Source organism: Carcharodon carcharias, chromosome 1 (genome assembly GCF_017639515.1).
Source record: "Carcharodon carcharias isolate sCarCar2 chromosome 1, sCarCar2.pri, whole genome shotgun sequence".
Lineage (NCBI taxonomy): Eukaryota > Metazoa > Chordata > Chondrichthyes > Lamniformes > Lamnidae > Carcharodon > Carcharodon carcharias.
In genome coordinates, this window is record NC_054467.1 from 91,435,533 (window position 1) to 91,461,644 (window position 26,112).

Genomic DNA, 26,112 nt, shown 5'->3' on the forward strand with positions numbered 1-26,112 from the left:
CTGACCTGCTCTTGTAGCCACTGTATTTATAAGGCTAATCCAGTTCAGTTTCTGGTCAATGGTAAGCCACAGGATGCTGATAGTGGGGGATTCGGTGATGAGAATGCCATTGAACATCAAGGGGTGATAGTTGGATTCTCTCTTACTGGAGATGGTCATTGCCTGACACTTGTGTGACGCGAATGTTACTTGCCACTTGTCAGCCCAAGCCTGGATATTGTCCAGGTCTTGCTGCATTTGGACTTGGACTGCTTCAGTATCTGACGAGTTGTGAATGGTGCTGAATATCGTACAATCATCAGCGCACCTCCCCACTTCTGATCTTACGATGGAACAAAGTTTATTAATGAAGTTGCTGAAGATGGTTGGGCCGAGGACTCTACCCTGAGGAACTCCTGCAGTGATGTCCTGGAGCTGAGATGACTGACCTCCAAAAACTACAATCATCTTCCTTTCTGAAGCAGAGAGTTTTCCCCCTGATGCCCATTGACTCTAGTTTTGCTAGGGCTCCTTGATGCCACACTCAGTCAAATGCTGCTTTAATGTCAAGGGCAGACACTATCACCTCAGCTCAGGACTTCAGCACTTTTGTCCATGTTTGAACCAAGTCTGTAATGAGGTCAGGAGCTGAATGGCCTTGGCGGAATCCAAACTGGGCATCAGTGAGAAGGTTATTGCTAAGCAAGTGCTGCTTTATAGCACTGTTGATGACCGCTTCCATTACTTTAGTGACGATGGAGAGTAGACTGAAGGGGCGGTAATTGATCAGATTGGATTTGTCTTGCTTTTTGTGTACAGGATATATCTGGGCAATTTTCCACATAGCCAGGTAGATGCCTGTGTTGTAGCTGTACGTGAACAGCTTGGCTAGGGGCATGGTAAGTTCTGGAGTACAAGTCTTCAGTACTTTTGCTGGAATATTGTTAGGGCCCATAACCTTTCCAGTATCCAGTGCCTTCAGCCATTTCTTGATATCATGTGGAGCGAATTGAATTGGCTGCAGTCTGGCATCTGTGATGCTGGGGGCCTCCAGAGGAGGCCGAGATGGATCATCCACTTGGCACTTCTGGCTGCAGATTGTAGCAAATGCTTCAGCCTTATCTTTTGCACTGGTATGCTGGGATCCTCCATCATTGAGGATGGGGATATTTGCGGAGCCTCATTGTCCAGTGAGTTGTTTAAGTGTCCGCCACCATTCATGACTGGATGTGGCAGGACTGCAGAGCTTAGATCTGATCCATTGGTTGTGGGATCGCTTAACCCTGTCTATCACTTGCTGCTTATGCTGTTTGGCATACGAGTAATCCTGTGTTGTAGCTTCACCAGGTTGACACCTCATTTTTAGGTATGCCTGGTGCTGCTCCTGGCATGCCCTCCTGCACTCTTCATTGAAGCAGGGTTGATACCCTGGCTTGATGGTAATGGTCGATTGGGGGATTTGCCGGGCCATGAGGTTACAGATTGTGTTCAAGTACAATTTTGCTGCTGCTGGTGGCCCACAGTGCCTCATGGATGCCCAGTCTTGAGTTACTGGATCTGTTCAAAATCTATCCCATTTAGTATGTTGGTATTGCCACACACCATGATGGAGGGCATCCTCAATGTGAAGGCGGACTTTGTCTCCACAATGACTGTGCGGTGGTCACTCTCACCGATACTGTCATGGACAGATGCATCTGCAGCAGGCAGGTTAGTGAGGATGAGGTCAAGTTTGTGTTTCCCTCTTGTTGTTTCCAACACCTTCCACAGAGCCAGTCTAGCAGCTATGTAATTTAGGACTTGGCCAGCTCAGTCAATAATGGTGCTACCGAGCCACTCTTGGTGATGGACATCGAAGTCCCCCACCCAGAGCACATCCTGCACGTTTGCCACACTCAGCGTTTCCTCCAAGTGATGTTCAACATGGAGGAGCACTGATTCATCAGCTGAGGGAGGGCGGTATGTGGAAATCGGCAGGAGGTTCCCTGCCCATGTTTGACCTGATACCATAAGACTTCTTGGGGTCTGGAATCGATGTTGAGGATTCCCAGGGCATCCCCCTCCCGACTGTATACCACTGTGCTGCCACCTCTGCTGGGCCCGTCCCGCCGGTGGGACAGGATATATCCAGGGATGGTGATGGTTGTGTCTGGGACACTGTCTATATGGTATGATTCCATGAGGATGGCTATGTCAGGCTGTTGCTTGACTAGTCTGTGGGACAGCTCTCCCAATATTGGCACTAGCCCCCAGATGTTAGTAAGGAGGATTTTGCAGGGTCCTGAGATTGTCGTTGTTGTTTCCGGTGCCTCGGTTGATGCCGGGTGGTCCGTCCAGTTTCATTCTTTTTTTGTGACTTTGTAGTGGTTTGTTACAACTGAGTGGCTTGCTAGACCATATCATAGGGCATGTAAGAGTCAACCACATTACTATGGGTCTGGAGTCATGTGGCTAGACCAGGTAAGGTAAACAGATTCCCTTCCCTAAAGTACATTAGTGAACCAGATGGGTTTTTACAAGAATCAACAATGGTTTCATGGTCATTGTTAGACTTATTAATGCCAGATTTTTAGTCAATTCAAATTCCACCATCTGCCATGGTGGGATTCAAACCCAGGTCTTCAGTGCACTACCCTGGATCTTTGGAATACTATCATAAAAGCAAAATACTGCAGATGCTGGAAATCTGAAACAAAAACAGAAAATGCTGGAAAAACTCAGCAGGTCTAACGGCATCGAGTCATACAGACTCGAAACGTTAACTCTTATTTTTCTCTCCACAGATGCTGTTAGACCTGCTGAGTTTTTCCAGCATTTTCTGTTTTTTGTCTCTGGGTTTCTAGTCCAGTGGCAATACGACTACGCCATCGCCTCCCCCGCTGTGCTTAAAGGGTCACGATTTTTATGAAAAAAAGTTTGCCTTTTTTTTTGTCTCGCAGGCAAGAAAAACCATAAAAGCTGCGCATCATTTTTGGCAGGATATGATTCAATTCTCTTTGCCTTTTTGTGTAACGCATTTCCAAGCAAATAATCGATTTGCCGAACACTTTTTCAGGTAGTCGGTGTCCCCTTAAATAAGCTGAGTAAAGTCATGCACATGTTTAGAGAAAAAGAATGTAATTTCATCTAAGTGTTTGGATGATGTCAGTCACAAAACTAAACAAAAGGCATTTCAAGCTGTGCATTGTGTTTTCTGTAATGTGGTTCAAAGCTCAAAGTCATTTGCAGATTCTAGACAGCATGTACAACATTTTTTCAATACTTTTTTCAATAGTTGAATCCCTTGCAGTACCTACTCATGCTAAATCACCTATTTGAATTATTTTTCTAAGAAATGAAGTGAGAGAACCTACAAGAACATTTTTCAACTTTATTTGTACATAACATGGTAGTGTTTAAATCTGGATTGATGTTGTGGAAATGATGCAGAGGATTTGAATCTCTGTATCTGCAATAACATGTACACAGTTTGCATATTGTTTCAATTTTAGACTATGTACTATAAACATTGATTTGAAAGTTGACAGGAGATGGGATTTGTTATCTATTGTTTTGATCTACAGCTGCATTTTATGCAGTTGCCCCTTTTCCACAGTCTTAGTTTTATGGCCCCGAGTCCTCATTCCACTTCCTGTTGCTCTGTTTGTGTGCCATATCATTATCAGTCAATGAGGAGCAGCAGGGGAGTTGGTGGAATGAGGATCTGCTCTTTGCCAGTGTCCTTCTATAAAGAACAATGAAAAATGCATGCAAGTCACCTACCATGACTTTCTCTCTGTCCTTCCAATGTTGCCTCCTTCTCTGAAGGCGATGAGAAGAAACTGGTCAGATCCTTTCTGAACTAAACGCTGAGCTGGCTTAGTGGAAATGTTTCTGCCTGAGTAACATATTTTGCATAGCCAAAACGTCTAGAATAAAGGCTTGGGGCAAGATTTTCGGGTTATTGGGTGGGTGCAGTGGGCGGGCCCGTGCATGGCTGGGAAACAGCCTGCCACCCCCTGCCTGCAATTTCACGTTGCTGGCCAATTAATGGCAACCAGCATGAGACGGCGCACTGAAAAGCTCAGCATTGTAGGGATGAGGGGGAGAAGGCGAGTGAGAGCTGAATTCTGTGCAGGCGCAGGGGAGTGCACAGAGCTGCTTCAGGGAGCCGAAAAGTTGAAAGACCAAAAATAAAGATATTAAAATCTCAGAAAAAATTTCCATACATAGGACTCACTCACCTGAACGTATGGATAATAAAAATTCTGTCAAAACATTTTTATCTTAAAAAATTAATCTTGGAAACATCATCCCGCCATGAATCAGGTTTCCTCAAAAATAGAAAAGCCGCCTGGCAGATTCGCCCGCCTACCAACCGTAAGCTAGGACGGGCAGTGAAAATTTGCTCTTAATTAATACATTAATGGCCTTAATAGGCCTCTTAATTTTCGGCGAACACACTGCTGATCGAAATATCGCGTGAGTGCGCAATGACATCGGGACACTCGCCCAATGTCATCGCACGCTATTTTACAACTGATCGGGTCGGGTGCATGCCTGCCCATGGGACATAAAATTCTACCCTTGAAGTACTATTAGGTTCAAATCAAAATTATTGCACACATCATGGGCCGGATTTTCAAGAGGTCACGGAGTTGGGACCCAGTGCAGATGCAATTTCAAAATCATGATCCTGGAGGTTGCTTTGAGATCCCAATGCCTCTGAGATAGTTCGTAATTTTCAAAGAGTCAGCTGGGATGAAGGAATGGGAAACCCACTTGACACCAATTAACAGCCCATTAAGCTCCAAATGCTGGACCTTCATTTTTCCTGCTTTGCCCCTTTCATTCCCCAGCATGGCTGCTACCTTCCTTTTCTGCTGGTGCACACCTGAGGTCTGCATCGAAAATCCGGCCCCCCTGATTTTAAAGCATATTATCATCTAGTTTTGAGAGAGTGAAAATCACATTCGCCCTGAGCATTAAGAATTGAAATACTGCTGAAAAAAGAGAGATGCTGTTCAAGCTTTTCACAAGAATACCAAATCTCAAAGAGAACAACAATGCATACTGCACGAGAAGAGGGTGCTGATTGGTTGGCAAGTGGAATTTGATTGGTGGAGGCATTGCCTTGGAGATTGCACCAGGGAATAGTTAACTGCCAAGCTCTCTTCTCATGTAGTATAAATTGTTATGCCCTTTGATATTTGTTATTCTTGTGAATTGTCCTGATTAGTGCAAGACTTTGACAGCATATCTCCTTTGCCAGCAATATTAGAGTTTTGTACTACCAAACGACAATAAAGAATTTAGCTCCCAGAGGATTAATAAATAATATGATTTGGGGAAAATTAACTCTCTACATCAGCGAATGTGTATAAACTTGTACCTGTTGGATGATTTAAAATCACATTGCAGCCAAAAAAATCACTGAGGGGTACAGGAAGAGACACATCTCATCTTAACTGTCAGGATGAGCACACCCAGGAACTTTGCTACTGATCTTATCAAAGTTTATGGAGTCAGGAAAAGACCCCTTTATTGTAATGTCAATGATGAGCAGCTGTACCATTGGCACATCAAAGGAGCTGATTTCACCCACAAATTGTTCAGGGGAGTTGTTGTGTTCCTGCCTCCCTAGAATGCACTTGCAAATAGTTCCACTGACTCCCTTCATAAGGAAGCCACATTGAAATAATACCTGACAGAAAACGGAACTACAGGCCAGTTAGCCTGATGTCAGACAAGCTGGAATCTATTATTAAGCAAATCTTAACAATAGACCTAGAAAATCATAGGGCAGAATTTTGCCATTAGCAGGCAGGCTCAGCAGGGGGCAGTCAGAAATCCAGCTGCCGCCCATGATCAGGACCAGACCGCGATTTCAAACTGGTGAGCAAATTAATGACCGCCTAGCATGAAACGCAACCGGCAGCGCTCAGCGCTGTCTGTGTGGTGGTGGGGAGTGGGGACTTGGTGGGGGGGTGGGGTGGGGTGTAGGGCGAGCGGGCCAAATGCAAGCTTCACACATGTGTGCAAGTGAGCACTTCATAATCTCCTGAGGCACAGAGCTGCCTCAAGGAGATGAAGCACTGTTAAAAAAAGAAGATAACAATGTAAAAAAAACACATCCCCTCATGTGACCCTGTCACATGAGCAGGGACATGTTATTAATTAAAACGTAAAACTTTTATTTAATCTTTATTTGCTTTTGGAAATCTCATCCGACCCATGGACGAGGTTTCCAAATAAATGCAAAGGCCACTTGGCCTTTTCGCCTGCCCGCCAACCATTAGGTTGGACGGGCAATGAAAAATTTAAGTTAGTTGATTACTTACTGGCCTTAACAAGCCTTTTAATTGTTGGCAGGTGTGCTGCTGGCTCTGGAGCGCTCCCGCCAACAGAACAATCGCACAAATGCACGTTGACGTTGGCACAACAGGCCGAGGTCAGCACGTGTCATTTCACGCTTGAGTGGGTCAGGCTATTGCTCGCCCACTGAGTGAAAATTCCTGTACGTAATGAGCAGACCATGTCAACATCATTTTACAAAAGGGAAATTGTGTTTGACAATTTTATTAGAGTTTTTTGAGGATGAAACTTGTATGATAAAATTTTTGGTCCCTCACTGGCATGTTTGCAGGTGGTGGGGGGGGTGACCATAACATTGCACAGGGGACATTCACACTGCCCTCCCACCTGCCCCACCAGTCCACAATTTTTTTGGTGGGCAGCTGAGGCTTGGGGTGGACAGCAACATAAGTGCCGCTTCCAGCCCAGCAGTTTAGGGGCAAGAAGGAAGCCCAGCAGATCACACTGCTCAGCTGGCCGGTTGGATGGGGGGGTGGTGGTGAGGGGGAGCACCTTCCTTAAAGGCCCCCATTCCACATCAGGCACACACCACCCCCCCTTCCCCCAACACCTGCCCTCATAGGTGCTCCATCTCTCCCACCCCCCTCCCCCCCTCCCCCAGGCTTCTCCATCAAGACCCATATCCACTTCTCCCCAACCCTCTGGGTCTCACCCTCCCTCTCTACTGTGACATTTCCCGCACTTATCTGGTCCTAGACTCTGGGACTTAGAATCTGGAGACTGTCCCAGTCCTGACCACTGCTGCCAATGGCACTGCTGGTGGCACCTCTCTGAGGTGGGAATTCCATCCAAGTGAGGGGTGGAAGTCCTGTCTTGAGCCAATTAGCACTCCTCAGGGCATTAAATGGCTGTGGGGCTGCTGTGATTGGAGGGGATATGTTCCATACCAACTCTTTGGGTGGCAGGGCGGGAAACCCTAACATCTGAAAATTTCTGTCCATAATGTATTTGGGTTTTGAAATGTCATTTGATAAGGTGACACACAAAAGGTTAATATGCAAGATAAGCGCTCATAGAATTGGGAATAATGTGTTAGCATAGATAGAGGATTAGTTAATGAACAGGAAGCGAAAAGTAAGGATAAAGAGGGCATTTTCAAGTTGGCAGGCTGTAACTTGTGGAAGGCCGCAAGGATTAGCACTGGGGTCTCAGTTGTTTACAATCAACGTTAATGATTTAGACGAAGACAATGAGAGTAATGGATCAAAGTTTGCTGACAATACAACGCTAGTTGGGAGCATAAACTGTGAGGTTGACACAAAGAAGCTGCAAAGAGATAGAGTCTGGATAAGCGAGTGGACAACAAAGTGGCAGATGGAGTATAATGTGGGGAGGTGTGGGACTACTCACTTTGGTAATAAGAATAAGAAAACAGAATTTTTTATTTTACAAGTGTGTAATTTCTAAATGTTGTCGTTCAGAGGGATTTGGATGTACCCACACAAGCAACTCAGAAAATCAATATATGGGTACAGCAAGCAATTAGAAGGGCAAATGGCATGTTGTCCTTTATTGCAAGGAGATTGGGGTCCAAGAATCTGGAAGTATTCTACAATTGTTCAGGGCTTTAGTGAAACAACACCTAGGCCAGAATTTTGCCGGCGGGGGCGAGCGGGAGCGGTCGGGAATCTGACTACTGCCCGTGATCAGGGCCCGACCACCATTTCAGGCTGGTGGGCCAGTTAAGGCCCGCCCATTGCGAAACGTGCACTGCAGCACTCAGTGCTGCCTGTCTGTGGGGGGGAGGAGGGCAAGCGTGCAAGTTCACGCGGGTGTGCACAGGGAAAGCTCCCTGATGCACAGAGCTGCCTGAGGGAGATGAAGATTTTTGAAAATTAAAAATAAAGAATTTTAAAATGTTAAAAAAATGTCCCCTCATGTGACTCTATCACATGAGCAGGGACATGTTATGAATGAAATGTAAACATTTTTATTTAATTTTTAATTGCTGTTGGAAATTGCTGTGGATGAGGTTTCCTAAAAAATCCAAAGGCTGCTTAGCCTTTTTGCCTGCCCACCAACTCTAAGATTGGGCGGGCAGCGAAAAATTTAATTGAATTAGATCTATAATGGCCTTAGTACACCTATTAATTGTTGACGGGTGTGCTGCCAACTCCTGTGCAAGCTCACCGACTGAAATATCACGCGAGTGCGCAATGGCATCAGGGCACTCACCCGATGTCATTGCACATCATTTTATGCTCGTTCATGTCAGGCGTGCACCTGCCGGACGAGTGCAATAGTGTGGCCCTGGTGTACTGTGCTTAGTTTTGGCTTCCAAATTTAGAAAGGATATATTTGCACTGGAGATAATACAGCAAAGCTTCACTAGATTGGTTTCTGCAATAGAAGAATTGTCCTATGCTGAGAGGATGAGAGACCTGGGTCTATTCTATCTGGATAAAGGCAAAATGCCATGGATGCTGGAAATCTGAAACAAGAACAGAAAATGCTGGAAAAACTCAGCAGATCTGACAGCATCTGTGGAGAGAGAAACAGTTAATGTTTCGAGTCCATATGCCACTTTGAAGAAAAGTCATATGGACTCGAAACGTTAACTCTGTTTCTCTCTCCACAGATGCTGTCAGATCTGCTGAGTTTTTCCAACATTTTCTGTTCTATACTATCTGGAGTTTAGATGAATGAAAAGTGATCTCATTGAAAAGGTTAATATCCTAATTAAGGATGCATAAAGTAGGGAAAAATACCAATATAGACAGAGGATTGGTTATCGTACAGGAAGCAAAGGATAAACAGGGGCATTTTCAAGTTGGAAGGCTATAACTAGCGGAGTGCTGCAAGGATCAGTGCTAGGGCTTCATCTACTTGAAATCTATATTACTGGTTTAGATGAAGAGACCAAGCATTAAACATACAAGATTCTGAAGGGGCTTGACATGTTAAACACCGAGAAGTTGTTTCCCTTGGCTGGGGAATCTAGAAAAAGAGGACACAGTCGCAGGCTAAGGGGCCGATCATTTAGGACTAAAGTGAGAAGAACATTTCACTCAAAAGGTTGTGATTCCTTGGCATTCTCTAGGTTTGTGGATGCTCTATTCTTGATTATATTAAACCTGAGAAACAGATTTTTGGTCTGTTTAAGATTATCAAACAATTTGACATGGTAGACAGAGAGAAAGGGATTAAGAGAGAAATTGGGTTTGGCCCAAAAAAGGGTGTCAGGAACTGATGCATGATTAACATGAGCTGTGTGCATTCATTGCGATGCAGGCAGCAGCACACAAAACATCATGTTGTCTGCTGATTTAAATGATAGTAGCCTCCCAGTGCTAAATACACTGCTGAGGGGCTGCACATCTCAGAAGATGCCCAAGTTCATGGGAGGCTAGCACCACTTAAAACTCATCTTTACTACTTAAACCCAGCCTGCAATTTACCTTTTCTTCTCTCTTGAAAACAAGGTGGTGTGTAAATGCAAACAGCAACACCTAACCAGTAGGGACAGGTATGGCTACATGCCTATGGCAGCAACGGTGCAGGACATCACTGGAGCAGCCATTGCTAAGTGTGTGGCCAGTGGCTAAAACCACTGATGACTGTATGTTCCTATATAAGGCACCTTCTCACATCCCACTTCATTCTTATTCCATAATCTTTTCTGATTTACAAGCTGCAGATGGTGTAAATATGCACCTCTTACTTTCCACCCCCCCTCCCTTTCCCACTTCCACAGCCCTATCCTTGTGCCTTTCTCCTTTTAAATATCCAAGAACTGCCACCTAGTAAGGCAGTGGCCCAGGAGTGTGAAGTCCAAGAGGATCAGGAGACCGATGATAATGAAACACCTTCACTCAATCTCATGCTTGCAGCCACCAGCTCACACACTGGCACTGCGTGATCCTTAGAGAGTACCATAGAGACAGGATCTGCATGTGTTGAGCCATCAGATATGAGTGACCTGCAGCCAGGGCAGGAGTAAGGGTCACGCAGGTGTCAGCTCCCCGGTGGGAGAGGTTGCACATGGGATCTACATGCTGCAGAGGACTGCACGAGAGGTGCATGTTTACACCATCTGCAGCTTGTAAATCAGAAAAGATTGTGGAATGAGGATGAAGTGAGATGTGAGAAGGTGCATTAGATAGGAACGTACAGTCATCAGTTGTTTTAGCCACTTTATTGGGGGGAGGGGGAGGTGTACAGAGAAGGCTAATGAATTTGTATAATGAAATGCTAGGTGCATCATTGGCAGGCCTGTCAAAGAGTTCATTCACACTTTTAAGTGGAGGAATCCAGCACTTGCTTTGTACTGACTTTCAAACTCATTCCTTTTAACCTGGAAGTGGTGGCCAGCTCCATAAAACACATGCAGACTCGACTAGGATGCAGCATCTCATAGCTGATGTCTCAGCTTCCGTTGCAGCACACAAGCAGATGTCACCAATATCCGAGTGCTGCAGCAGAATCTCAGACTTATCTCATGCAAGCTCAGGCCCCTGCCACCCACATTCAGGCTCTTGCCACATTATGGCTGCAGATGCTAGTGCTCCAAATATCCAGGATCTTGCAGAGCCCAGCAATCTGTTCTCCAATAGCAAAAACTTTCTCACACAGTGAATGGTTAGGGTCTGGAATGCATTGCCTGAGAGTGTGATGGAGGTGGGTACAATCGAGGCATTCAAGAAGGAATTAGATGATTATTTGAAAAGAAACTATGTGCAGGGTTACGGGCAGAAGGCAAGAGAATGGGACAAGGTGAAATGCTTATTCAGAGAGCTGGTGCAATCACGATGGGCCAAATGGCCTCCTGCACAGTAACAATTCTGTGATCCTCAGATTACTAATATCATTGAGCCATAGGGAAGAGGCAAAGCAGCACAAACCTGCTGTGCTATCTCAGGATAAAATGGTTCATGTTTTCTCCACTGTCATCCTGTCAGCACCCTTGTTGCCTCTCAACCTGCCAGCCCAGGCTGCTGCTGCAACCAGGCCTTCTAGGCCCAGAGCTGCTTGTTGGCATCTTGTATGGCCACGTGCAGTCTGCCCTACAGAAAGCTAGTGCAGTTGTTGTAATATGGGGAATTTGCAGTTGAATCCACAGTTGGATGAGTTGATCACGGAAAGCCTGGCAGGAAATGGAATGCATAGTTGCTTTCTGCCTGCCTCCTGCTTCTCCTCTTCCTCCTTCTTCTCAACCTGTCCCTCCCTCTTCCATTTCTTGCTCCTCCTCAGCAGCTTGATCCATACCTGATGGTAAGGACTGTGGACTCACGATGCTGTGACTGTGCAGCATACAGCAGACCATGATGAACTGTGTGACATGCTTTGATGAGAACTGCAGGACTTCTTCAGAGCAGTTCATGCAGTGGAGCCATTGCTTGAGTACCCCAATGGTCTGCTCACTGATAGTCTGGCTTTCATTATACACATGCTCACCACGTGTGGTTTAGGTTGTTTACCAGAGTTGAGAGTCAAGTGATCAGTGGATAGTCCCTGTTGCTCAGCAGCCACCTTCTGGTTTGATCTCAAACAATGAGGGAATGGCATAAAATAAAGGCATCCCTGCATTCATCTACATGATGCACTAAGCATGGTCACACAACAATAGCAGATGCAGGAAGTAGAACCCATTGTGGTTGTGATACAGCTTTGCATTTAGATGTAATGCCCGCAAAGCCACATGTGTGTAGCAGATTGCATCCGTGGAAAAGACCGATATTCTGGCAAAGCCATATGCACAGGGAGAACACAATGTATTCCAGTCTCATGGCAGGAAGAGGAAAAGTCACATCTTTCATGCTGCAGTGGACAGCTAACTAGGAGATGTTAGAGATGTCACTTGCTCCAGCCCGCAGAGATAAATTCATGGCCGCTCTTACCTTCACAGCCACTGCTGCTGACAGCTTTGCACTGCTCTGAGGCTGCAGGTCTGCTGTCAAGAGGCGGCAGATTTCAGTGAGCACCTCCTATGTAAAAGGGAGATGGCCCAAACATTGTTCCTGGCTTAGATGGGGGTAGGAGAAATGATCCATGAAGAACCTTGGTGGATAAGGTCTCCTGCTGAGAGCCCTTCTCCTTCTGTGAGCAGCTTATCCTCTTCTGTGCTGCTTCTGCTCAATCTCTCTTTCCAGCTGCAGGCCAAGGGACTGGTAACTCTCACACCCCACACTGGAAGCAAATGGTCTAACCAGAACTCTTGAAGTTGGAACCAAGGTTTTCACTATGTGCAGCACCATTCCCTGTGGACTTCACCAACTTTATAAAGTACTAGAAAGCTCACACCACTTCTACAAACTCAGATAGAGCCATCAGAAATCAATCAGCACCTAACCTGAAAGCTGTTGATGATCGCTTTAAATAGTGCTGGTAGTCGTGAGGGGGTCCTTCTGATAGACTGACATCAAAATTTGCCTAATCTGCGTGCTCCAGCACATGTTCCTAACACCTGCATGAATGCTTTCACCAGAATTCTGTGCAGCACAGGCCTCAGCATGTGTGCATGTGTAATGCAGAGGCCACTTTGGTACCAAAATGGCACCTGCAGCATCAAAATTACAGTTGCTTACAGAGCCAAAATTTGTAGCTGAAATATTTCATCTGGACTCCAAACTCCAGAGAGGCATAATCTTATTACTAAAGATAACCATTCGGGGTGAATTTTGTTGATTTCTTGGTGGAAATCTGGAATTGTCTCTCCCAAAAAAGCAGTCATTTGAAAATTTCAAAACTTAAATTTATTTGTTAACTTTTGTTATGGAAGGGGTGTGGAACCAAGATGTAATTAATATACAGATCAGCCATAATCTAGTTGAATGGCAGAACAGGTTTGAGACTGAGTGGCCTACTCGTGTTCCTATGCCTGCCACTATTTTCTCCCAATCAAACTTTTAAATTTTCTTAAAACATCAATTTGTGGGAAAAAAAATTAAGAAAATGATTTCTTCCTTCAAAGCTGTGTGTATTCATTGTGGGTCTTTAGAAGCAAACTTATCAATTTTTAAAACATTTTCCTCATTTTAAACTAAGTACAATATTTTTTCAATTCTTAATGCAACTTATTTTTGAAGGTTTGATTAATTGTTTTGTGGTCATTAAGTTTAAGGAATGTCAAAGCTGAAGACTGAAACTGTTGTTTAACTTTTGGCATGCAATATTGCAGTATGGACTCAATACAGATTGATATCTTCCCATCAGTGCCAAACCCAAACATGCACTGCCTCTTATATTGCCAGAAGTAGTTTTGTAGAGTTTAGGTCCCTCTGAAAGGTGGGTCAAAAGATTAATGCAAGAATTCTTTGACTGCCCAAACTCATTTCACTCAAGACACTTGGAGCAGCAAGAGGATATTTTAATCTCCTCAGCTTGGATTGCATATAAACCTATGCACCAAAGGGAAAAGGACAATGTGCCTTTAATCCAATCCTGCACCCCATCCAATCCAATACTGCACCCCCTCCAGTCCAATACTGCACCCCCTTCAATCCAATACTGCACCCCCTCCAGTCCAATACTGCACCCCCTCCAGTCCAATACTGCACCCCTTCCACTTAATTCAATAATAAAGGTATCTGATTGATGTCAAATAAATGATTAGAAGTGCCTTAGCATTTCTGATTTATATTAAGATGATTATGTTGACTTGCTAAACCAATGTTTTCATAATACCTAACAATTTAGAAAACCACAGCAATAGAGCTTTCAGGTGATGAAAATGCATTACTACTTCATGATCTGAGAGAAGACGGAGGCTTTAAGATTATTCACTGAGGAAAACATGTTAGAGTAACCAAATGTTATTTACACTATAGGTATTTTACTGGGATGCCCACAGGGATATGTCCAACTCCCACATACCTCACAATATTGATTGTTCAACTATCTTCCAGTAAAGCAGAAGTGTGATTTCCAAAGTATGCCTCAAGCAGACACTAGCTGTAGTTCTTTTGCTGTAAGTTGTTTGTATTAAGAAAATAAAACCACCAAAACCATACAATGTAACAATGGGCAAGGACTGTGCTGATGACTAAAGATAAAACTGTGCTGCAACCAAACAATAAGTGGGCTATTGCACTAACCATCATAATAACAAAATGTCCCTGAATTAACAATATAATGAGTACCATTTAAATTAGGTTATCAACTGAAAGACAACAAAAAAAGGATATACACAGAAATACATATTTTCAGTAATATAACACACTCACTTTCATTCCATTTTACATCTAAAATTGCATCATTGGGGAAATATTTGAAAATTGTACGTTACAAAGAAGTAATCACCCAGAGATATGTTTCAAGAAGGTGATTTGTTTTGGTGTTTCAGTGACATTGTTAAACTGTTCCAGTTTTGTTCCAATAATTCTTGCTGCCATCTAAAACACTGCACCCATTAATTCATGTAACTCACTTATTCCATATATAACACAAACAGGTTGTTATTTCCCAACAACATGCAGCAAACTAAAACCTATATTACAGAATAGATGAGGTTGAGTAGCAGAAAGTGTTTAATTAGTGTGTTATGACCAGGTTAGAAGGAGGGGACTAGTTTCCCTCTATCCAACCTCTTTGGTTGGTCACAACAAAGATTTAAGTTTCTTTTTCACGAGGATATGCCTTTTCAGAATCTAAATGTATTTAACCATTTATGCAGTGAGCAATAAGGAGTCAATCAAACAAGGTTTTATTGAGTTAAAGAAAGAGCAGATATATTACCCACTAACCCTGAGAAAAAAAATAATAAACGCAATTTCACACACGCACAAGTATCAGAAATAAGGCAAAATAATATGTGGTTAAGTGTCCTTTGATTTTCCTTGCGGGCATACATTTTAAACGTTGTGATTTAAGTTAGCTAGTTTCTTGGATGTGATCAGATGTAGATGATGTTGCAATTATTATGAGATCTCAGTTTTCTGGTAGGTTTCTGATGGTTGACTTCTCGAACCAGGTGACACACTTTTTCAAAAGAGAGAGAGAAGAAGTGAGTACTTTCTTGACACTACCTGTGTTACTCACAATGTCTCTGCAGTAGCTGCAGACTGACCTGTTATACTTCACCCATTGTGTATTTCCAAGGGGTTTTCAATATCCAGCACATGGCATTTTAATGTCTCTTCCTTAGACAGTGATAAGTTTCAATGGGTCTGAAGGTTTGTTAATTTTTTTTCATCTTCGCCTTGGAATGTGGCCTTGCATTTGAAAGCAGTTTGCTCTGTCTCAGTTCAAATTGCAAATCAGAACTTTCCAGAAGCTAGTCAACTGGCAATGCCAGATGTCAGGTGACTTGTGGCAGTCATCTTTAGTCAGTGTCTTTTCTTATCTTTAAAGTCATTCTGTTGTCCTTTTTAAAGAGTTCAGTATATGTTTGATCAGCTAGTGAAATTACAGATTTATCACTCATACACAAGTCACATCGTTATGACAAGCATCATGTGGGACCAGCTACTATTGCCTTACAAAAAACCTTATCTCCAGAGAAAATGGGTCCACAACATAAAACTACCCATAAAATGGGATAAGCTGGCATGATATTTGCAAAGCCACTTGTTGTGTAAATATATGTTATTATAATCTCAATCATCTATGTGGAATATGAGAACATTTCACCCAAACTGGGTAACTGGTGATTTATTAGTTTGGGTGGCAGAAATGCTGTCACCTCCCATTTTTATTTTGTTTCACCACAGTTGGTAATATATCTAAACTTCAATATAAAAATATTCATTCAGACTATTTATGACTCGGGCACATCAATTAACTAATGTGGTTGAGGATACTGGGTTTGTTGGGTGGTTAGTGTATGAGGCAGCAAGTTGTATGTAAAAAATTGTGGATTAAGAGAAGGCCATTTGACCCAGAAAATCCATTCTGTCAAATAGAAACTCTTTCCTAACCATTTAATTCACTAAGGAAACATTCTGTATAAATGTGTACTGATTCCCAAGTAAGTCAAGAAAAACTGCAGAATTCTCATCTATTTCAGATCTCTGCAGTTCAGTCCTAACTTTCTGTCCCCCATCCCAACCCAATCCCAACAGCACAGAAATTATTACACTCCATGAAGCATTTGATCCTCTTTGCTTACTCCTCGCCTATAAGCTTTCACTGTCAAGCTCAGCTAGATATTTATCCAACAAAACTGCTCAACCGGTGTTTAAAATATCAATAAAGGCTCAGAAATAGAAAACTTGCAAACAAGATTTTTCCTGAGTTGTACAGCTGAAATAAATTGATGAGCTAACTTTAAGCAACAACCTCTATTAAATAGCTGCTCCTTCCTTGGCCAAATGCTACTGAAGTATGTTTTGTAGGTCTACTACAAAAATCCCCAAGGCAGTTCTTTGTGTCTCAGTTTTCAGCAGTAAACATTTTGGATGCCATTTGTAAAGTGGACTTCTGTGGCACCTCTAACAAAGCTATGCTGCAGGAGCAGAAGCAGCTTTGAGGAAATCTCCAGTCCTTTGGAGGCAGAAAATAGCTCAATGTTCACGTGAGGAAACAATGTGCTTTGGCACAAATTATCTCATTATGTCATAATTTTGCAAATTATGGAAAATAATTCACAGGTCCTTTTGCTAGACCTCTATCATATCCTGAGAAATTAAATACCCTATTAATTCTAAAGATGCACTTTGTTTCTTTTCAGCACAATTAAATTTGTTTAAAAGTCATTGTTTTGGGCAGCTAAAAGGTTTTAAGAGATGTCTAAGTGAGTATGTGATGGATTAGATTGGCATATTGACCTATCAACTTTTGGAACATGAATTTGATTCAAAAGTGTATAAGAAAACATGAACAGGAAAAAGCCATCTGGGCAATCAAGCCCATTCTTTCCATAAATAATCCACAATCTATCCTGTTAGAAATTCTAATCCATCCTTTTAAAACTCTGAAGGTAGGATTAGTGTCAGCTATGGATCAATGGTAGCACTCTCACCCCTGCGTCAGAAGGTTTTCGGTTCAAGCCCATGCTACAGAGACTTATAGCATGTAATCTAGGTTGACAATTCAGCGGGGTTGCTGCACTATTGGAAGTGCCATCTTTCAAATGAGACATAAAAGCAAGGGCCCAACAGTCTTCACAGGTGGATGGGAAAGATCCCATAGTATTATTCATAAAAGAGAAAGGGAGTTGCTGACCAATATTTATTGCTCAACCAACAGCTAATCCAGATGAACAAGTCAATTTTGTTGCTGATTTTGGGACTTGGTTGTGTGTAAATTGGCTGCCATGGTTTCCTACAATACAACAGTGACTACATTTCAAAGATTTTTAATTGGTTCTAAAGTGATTTGGGATGAACTGAAGTCATGATAGACATTATGTAAATTCAAGTCTTTCTTTCATTCTTTCTTATGCCAAAAGCAGAAATCTAAATGGTTCTTCTATTCGTATTTTCCAGTTTTTTTAACCTAGGCCTACTCACAAACAACATCAGCCTAACAACCACTCAGGGTTTCATGTGACAAAGGCTATGTCACATGAAACCTTTGATCATCTCCGTCAGTTCACAAACCCATAACCTCTATTTCCATTTCAACTAAGATATTTCTGCACTTTATCTTTGAAAGAGTTAATCAAATAGGTTTAATTACTTTTGCTGGGATGCTCTTCCACATATCTGTGGTAGACAAAATGTTTCATCTAACCACTAGCCTTATGTGAAGCTTGCTAATTTTAAACATGTGTTTTTACTATGCCAAATACTTTGCTGCTACACAGACCTAAATTATCTTCAATCTTCTTTCTCTAATAAAATCAAAGTTCATTTTTGTCAGCCTTTCTTCCTCCTCGCTAATAGATCAAAGTCCTTTTGAAGGTAGAGCATACAAAATATTTCAAATGTGGCCTGTGAGGAAAACAATTACTTTTTGCAATGTATTATTTATTTTAACCTTGTGGGCTTTTCTTCTCCAAGTTCTCCAGTCCTGGCAGTGCCAGTGCTCAACAGTAAAGGGAAGTCAGACAGTTGGGCAATCACTGTAACTCTTTCGAGTACAAACACGTTTCCATCTGTTCCTATTCAGATGAAGTTACATTGTTTCATAGTTTGCCATTATGAGATTTGAACTCTTGATCTTGGGGTTACAAACCCAGTACCATAACCACTTGGCTATTTACTGTAAGATGGACTTCTGGTAGATGGAAACCATATTACCAGTAGCAATACAAATTCAAGCTGTGGAAAGCTCATAGAAAAGTTATCAAATTTCAATCAATATTAACCTTCATTGATTGTTTTATCTGGAAAATGGTGGTTTCCCTGTGCTGCAGGGAAGTTCATTAGATGAGCTGCCACAAAAGCTTTCTAGTGACACAAATATGTTTGGACTGGAAATCTAAAAATAAAGGTGAATCAAGGGTAACTGGTACATATCCTAATCGGAGTAGTCCTGTGAAGACTGTATCCAGTTAAAGTTATTCTAAGGTTAAATATCAGTGATGAATGTGGTTGAAAAACAGCAGCAAGAGTAAAGATGTTAGTTGGTAACTTTCAGAATTCTGTGGCAGAGAATTCCTGAGGATGCCTTATTACAGTGTGTATTATGCCCATTTTTTTAAGATAACATTTTTTTGTACAGAGGAAAAACCATAAATAGTTTATATAGAATGGGAAATGAAACTTACTATTTTAGAACAGACAATTTCACATCAATCACATCCTTCTGACAAAAAACATATCTTACTTTTACAAAGTGGAAAGTTTTCATTAGGAAATGGAAATTGTTTATCCTGCTTTACTATTGATTTTAGGAATGAGTGATCAAATAATTCTCTGGTTTAAAATTTGGCTTCCTCATTTGGTTTGTGACCTTACTAATACACGTGGTGCCAGATTTTAGCATTTGGACATCCTGTATCGCCCTCCAATCTGTATGGCCCTCCAATCTGTATGGATACCCCATTCTCTGCATGTGGCTTATGGCTCCCTGCTGTCATCCCAACAGGTGAGCAGAGCAAGTGTATAATGATAGCCAACGAGCCATGCATAACATTGTGGAGCAGTGAATCAGCCTCCTGAAACAACACTTCTGCAACCACTTGGGGGATCTTTCCAGTATGCACAGGGCTGGGTGGGTGGTGTGGCTGCAGATGGTCTTCCAGGTTGACCTTGAGCAGCCCTGGGGCTCAGCGCCACTTGGAGATGTGAAGGCAGGGAGAGGTGGGTGTAATGCTGGCAGCATTAATAGCTGTGTGTGGGTGAGGTGGCACATCTGATGTTTGGCATGAGCCCTGAGTATCAGGGAGTGCTGCTGGATGAGTGATGGGGAATGTGGTGCATTGAGCAGAGTGACAGGATGATGATGGGCTTGGTATGAGATGTACTGTGATGATGCATTCACTCACCTGACCACCCATGTGAGGCCATGTTGTTTTCCTATATTACTACCAATCTGTGGTGCACGCTTCTGGGTTTTCATCTCCCAGGCAACATACTCCCATCTCCTCTTCAAGCTGTTTCTTGTTAATTTCTTTCCCACCCAGGATACATTGCTCCCTCTCCACCCCACCCGAGAAACCATCTCAGTGACCAGAGCACCCAGTGTGGTATCACTAACCCAGGGAGCCCTATCCTTTGCCTGCTGCAACATCCTTCCAGAGCTTCAAGATGTTTTTTCATCTGCCATAATTTTCCAGGTTTGCGATCTCCCTTTAATAGCGAGCCTTTATGAGGAGCAGGCTGCCTGGGGCAAGTATTCAACAAACAATGTTGCTGGGGCCCCCTGCTGTACACAGAGGCCAGGCAGGATAGAGAGCAAATGAGCAGTGATGGAGCCACTTGGCCGAATGCTACTAATAGTCAAATGAAGAGGTCAATTAAAAATTCTGTTCTGCCCTGCTCACTGCTTAAAATCTGAGCAGATCAAATTCTAACCCAGTACCTGTAATGTTTGTGCAATGAAACTACAGCACACCAATTCTCCATCTGTGGTGCAAATGCAGTTTAAGATTAAATACACAAAATACTGGAAAATTAATGCAGATTAAACAGCATCTGAAAGAGAAAATATAGGGTTAACATATCTGATGGATTCTGTACTGTGATTTATCAGTTCTGCTAAAGGGTCCCTCCTGAAATGTTGACGTCTCTTCTCATTTACAGATATTGACTGTATATTTCCAGCACCTCTTTTTAATTCAGATTTTTAGAATATGAAGATTTTTTTCTGTATCTGTGCAAATTCGTGGTGCTTTACTTCCAATCATTTTGATTTTGTCATTTCAGTAAGGCATGACTACATATTTTCATTATTTCCCACAAACCTTATTGTGTCCCCAAAGATAACAATGTGAGAACCAAAACAAAAACAGAATTACCTGGAAAAACTCAGCAGGTCTGGCAGCATCGGCAGAGAAGAAAAGAGTTGACGTTTCAAGTCCTCATGACCCTTCAACAGAACAGAAATGTGAGAAACAATGTCATCCTATATAAGATAAGATGCCCAAAAATCCTCAATCAACATATGTAAAAAGCAAATAACACGTGGAAAACAATACCAAAAATACCAATCACTTTGAAAAAAATCAATCCATTGTCCACTAAAACATGACTTCAAAGGTGATTAGCCTGTAAATAGTCTACAAAAAAGTAACACTGGAAAACACAGTTTCTCAGATTGCTTTCTTTGTCAGTGCACTTATAAAGGTGGAATTACTGAAGGAAGCTGTTTTTGAAACTCACAATCAAGTACATTGTCAGCATTCTGGATGTAGCATTTGTGAAAAATCTCACACGCTTTCCTCAGTCAGTTAAGTTAAGGTTAATGTGAAGGTCAGATCACAAAGCATTTCGTCCAGCATTAGATCAATTTAGATGGATTTATTGTGGATCAGTTTAATTTTAGGATTATTTTATTTAGCTTCGGGGCACTACAACTCAAACTTCAGGAGCCAATTTAAGCTGAGCCAGTTTGCATATAGCATGGAACCAATTCGAATTGATTTTACTAATGATGCAGAATGATTCACAGCAGCATTCTTACCTTCTGCCACATAATTCCAATTCAATAAACTTTGTTTTCAGAGTTATTTCACACAGGAATTTTTAACAGCTTGGTTGGATACAGCTGGAAGTAGCTGAGATATATCAGTCTGAGTAAAGAGTTTTTACACACCATTCACTTTTCTAGCCTACTAAACTTCAGAAATGTTTGCCTCAAGGTATATGAATCAAGATTATGGCACAGTACTGCTGATAAAAGGGAAGATTTTGAAGTACATGAAACTTGAATGGTTTAGCTTTATTATCAAAAGGGAAAGATCCCGAGGAGTGTGAAACAAGATATAAAGAGCGACTGAGAATTAACAGAAGTGCTGAGGTATATTTAAGACTTAGATTGAATTTTCTAATCCACTGGCAGCAGCCGGTTTATTCTTAACAATAATGGGAGAGAAAAATCAGCTGTTGAACAACACAATCATTTTCCTCAGCTGTTTTTGTTAAAAACATTTTATATTTCCAAATGTTCTATATTTACCTTTGTTCATTATGGTCTATAGCATATAGGCTGACCATCCGTCTTTTTTTTAAAAAAAGACTGTTTCACTACTTGTATCTAGTTATTGTTAAATGGATGAAAATCTGCAAAATCCAAATGGCAAAAAATGCAACAATTGAAATAATCTGATGACCACTTTCGTAGTGCACTATGGGCAACTGCATTTTAACAATTATAAAGGATTATTTATAATTTTGTTTACAATATCTTGTTCTCTGGTAACTCTTTCAAGTACAAACACGTTTCCATCTGTTCCTATTCAGATGAAGTTACATTGTTCCATAGTTTGCCATTGTGAGATTTGAACTCTTGAGCTTGGGGTTACAAACCCAGTACCATAACCACTTGGCTATTTAGGCCAAGCATCAACATGGTTAGATGCCACTAAGTAGATGGCAATGCCTTAACCATTTGTGTGTTGTAAGGCCACTAGGACCCCTTCCATCCTTATCAAGGGGAGTGCTAACCTTCTCTCCTTCTCTGGTAAGTTGCAGGGCAGAACTAGATGCTGTCAGTCAGATCCTTAATGACAGGAGTGAGCTGAACTGCAACTAATCACAATCAGCAGTTTGACAGCTTTAACTTGTCACAGCCAAGAAGAGTTAGTTGTATTGCCAATGATTGCATAGTGAACCTGACTTCAACCTATCACAGCACAGCAAACTCAATGCTACCTACCAAATACAGCACTGTATACTTAACCATAGCCAATCACTATCCAGGTGGAAGTATGCATTTAAAAAATAGAAAATACTAATTTACCACTGTGTGTTTGCTTGTGGATAAAACAATGAAAGATTTAGCAGGGATAGATGAAGTATCTTTTCATGTGTTTGTCTCATAAATTTGCATAACTTTGCGCATCATGTTTGCTGCCAAGTTCAGTGGCCTGAATTCTTCCCTCGTCGGCACGCACGATTGGTGGGCCTGGGAGTGGATGGGAAACGGGCCCCTGACTGCGATTTCACGCTGGCTGAAAAGCTCAGCACTGCCGGGGTGGGGGCGGGAAGAGGACAGGCGACGACGTCACCGCGGGTGCGGCTGAGCGCTTTAAGAGAGGTCCCTGATGGCAGACAGCTGCGTCAGGAACCTGCAGACCTGCAAATAATAAAATGAAGCACAAAAAGCTGCAAAAAAATGTCCATGCAGCACAACCAAGCACCTGAAAGCATCCCTCATAAAAATGCTATGCCCTGATATTTATTTTTATTTTATTTCCTAACGGGGATTTCATCCTGCCCTTGGATGAGGTTTCATCAAAAATGTAATGGTTGCCTGGCTGATTGGCCCATCCGCCAACTGTAAGTTTGGACAAGCTGCAAAAATCACGTTCAATTGCGCCGTTAGTAGGCTTAATTGTTGGCGGGTGCGCATCCGACTGCCGTGTGTGCTCACACAAGTGCCCGATCATGTTGTGACGCTCGCCCAATGTCATCTCGCGTGATTTTACACCCATTCGGGGCGGTACGCACCCGCCCTCAGTACATAAAATTCTGCTCCGTGTGTGTATCTGACCTGTTTGATGCCTGACCACTGTAATAATACTCAACAAAATTGGAGAGCGGGAGATTATTTCAATCAATAAACTGGCTGGCATCAGTATATTGCACTTTGAAAACCATCTGTTGCGCAAGTTATAGGAGGGAAGGGGTGAACAGGGCAGACGTTTGTAGATTGGGAGTGAATGGCCAGAGGGCTGTGCTGGTAGACAGTGCTCCTGATTTTCATTTAAGGTTGTGTAGAGCCTGTGGTTGAGAAGGAGGTGGGGGGATAGGATTTTGAGATTTGAAAACCAGAAGTATGGATTTCCTTGGCATCTACAGAAATTAACAGTAGAACAACTCTCATTTTTTCAAAAGATTTCCTGCCAACCAGCCAGCCAGAGTGATAGGCTGGCTGCCTGCTGGAAGGAAAAACACCCAGGGAACGGATACCAGGTAGGTAGGAGATTCGGGGAGTGGAATTGGGTTGGACGGCAGTAGGGTGATGGGGGTGGGGGTGGGGTGGTGAGGGAAAAGGGAGGCACTGAATGGGGCCAGATGTTGTAGCAGAGGTAGAAATCGGAAACCAGCTGATCACAGGTCACTTGATGACTGGGGTTCAATTCTGCTTCTGCTTTGGTTGTGTTGACATCACAGACTAACATCCAAATCCTGCCAACATTTTTGAACGTGGTTAGCTCTAGCTGAAACAGACATGACCTGCAGATATGGTAGTCATGATAATTAGAAACTTACAAATAGACATGATCTAAAGATGGTACTTGAACATTTCAAATGATAGGGATGTAACTCAGACAGTTTGGTCAACCGTGGGATTATCCTTGAGAAGAAAGATTGTTGATACATAGTCTTGGAAACAAATGTAGTTTGTATGGATCACCTTGTGTTTTGTCATTACCTGATGGCACTAAGTACTTGTTTCTGTCAATTCCTGCCAGTCTATTCCATATTTTATTGAGTGTAGTCTCTCTATTTTTCTCCCTCCTTTGCTGTAGTGATTCCCATTCCAAATCTTTAAGGATCTGACACCGATGTATTCCTCATACTGATTCATGCAGAATTGTGATTGCTTTAGATTGCTTCAATCTTATTTATATATCTCACCATATAAGGATCTCACACACAACTTGCATTCTCCAGGATTGGACCAACAAGTTTGTAACTCTGATATTTTTATTGCAATACCGAAGATTCTTCCTTAGAAATCCAAGAACTCTGTTTGCTTTGGATGTTATCTGCTGAATGTGGAATCTGCATTGAAGATTGTTTTTAAAATAAACCCCCAGGTATGGTTATGTATCTACCTGTTGGAGAATTTAATTACAGATCTTAAAGCTATCTGCTGATGGATCATTTTTGTTGGTGATGCACATGACATACAATTTTTTGGTGTTAAATGCCATCTCCCATCGATCTTGCCATTTTTGCAATTCCACAATATCACCCTGCAATTAATTGATATGATCTTGATTTTTTTTCCCTAATGCATAAACCATGCAGTCATCTGCAAATAGTCACACCCCCTGGTTTTTAACTTGTTGGGAAGGTTGTTTATGTATGTCAAGAAGAGTCAGTGTCCCAATACAGTTCCCTGGGGCACTCCGGAGAGGACATCTCTTGGGAAACATGATTCCCCTTCACACATCAGTCCGTCCTCTGATGGGAAAGTGCCAGTTTTAATTTAATAATGTCCCCCTGATTACATAGTAGTGAAGTTTGGATAAGAGCTTTTCATGAGGAACTTTGTCAAAGGCTTTTGAGAAATCCAGTATTGCTATGTGAGTAGTTTTATCTGTTTTGAGACTGAAAGCTAGGTTATCAACAGTCTGTAAAAGCTGTGTTTCAGCAGTTCTTTTTGTCTGAAAACTATGCTGACTGTCTACCAGAATATTGTGAACTTTGAAGTGCTTCATGACATAAGAATGAACTATATGTTCGAGCAATTTGCAAATGATACCGATAAGAGATATTGGCCTGTTGTTTTCTGGCTAATTTTTATCCCCTTTTTTGAACATGCCACAGATGTTGGCTTGTTTTCACTGGTCTGGTTACTAGCTAGGGTTGATTGGCTTTAGAAAGAGAATGAAGCCAGTTCATCAGCTGCTAACTTTAAGATCAAGAAAAGTAGTTTGTCTGGGCCCACAACTTTATTTGGATTTATTTCTTGCAATAATTTTAAAACAGGTAGAGGTAATTTTAAGTTACATGGAGGTAAACTTGTTGGGCCTAGGGGAAGCACTCCTACTCCACCTGGTCCCCAAGCAGTGCAATAAATATATTCACCTCATGGACCCAGCCCTTGTTGTCCTCTATTACCTGTTGGGATTCCCGAAGCCCACAAATCCCGGCCTCCGTGAGTTCTAAATAAATATCAGGTTAAAATGGAGCTAAGTAGTTTCCTTAAAAGATTCCAGTGACTGACCTATCCCCAAAACCCCACCTTCATTAAAATTGGAAGTGGACCTGTTAAAGGTGGTTGGGGTTGGGCTTGAGAATTCACAATTGTTACCCATTCCTAACACACCTGTCCTTAGGGGTTAAAATTTCCCTCTACCTTGTGGACTGAGTATGGATGACTGTTTAGAGTAGGTGACAGTTGGTAGGCCTGTGATGCAGACTTGGGATGGGGAGGGCTGGGGGCGGAGGAGCCTGGGAGTGTTTGGTGAGGGCAGTGAAAGAAGTATGGGGTCCACTCCAAGGGCTGGGGTATAGGAATACTTGGAGGGCAATGGGTTATGGCAGCAATATGAAGAAATAGGTAAGGATGAAGTGAGTATTTGAAAAGATTTGATAGCGGAGTAAAGTCTGACAGGTC

General features: G+C 42.3%; 1 non-coding gene across 1 annotated transcript; it reads right to left on the reverse strand.

Annotated features, from left to right (window-relative positions):
- Nucleotides 1-22,157: 22,157 nt before the first annotated feature.
- Nucleotides 22,158-22,284, reverse strand: LOC121285952. Its single transcript, XR_005944851.1, has one exon. It is a non-coding gene; the product is annotated as a U6atac minor spliceosomal RNA (small nuclear RNA).
- Nucleotides 22,285-26,112: the final 3,828 nt, after the last annotated feature.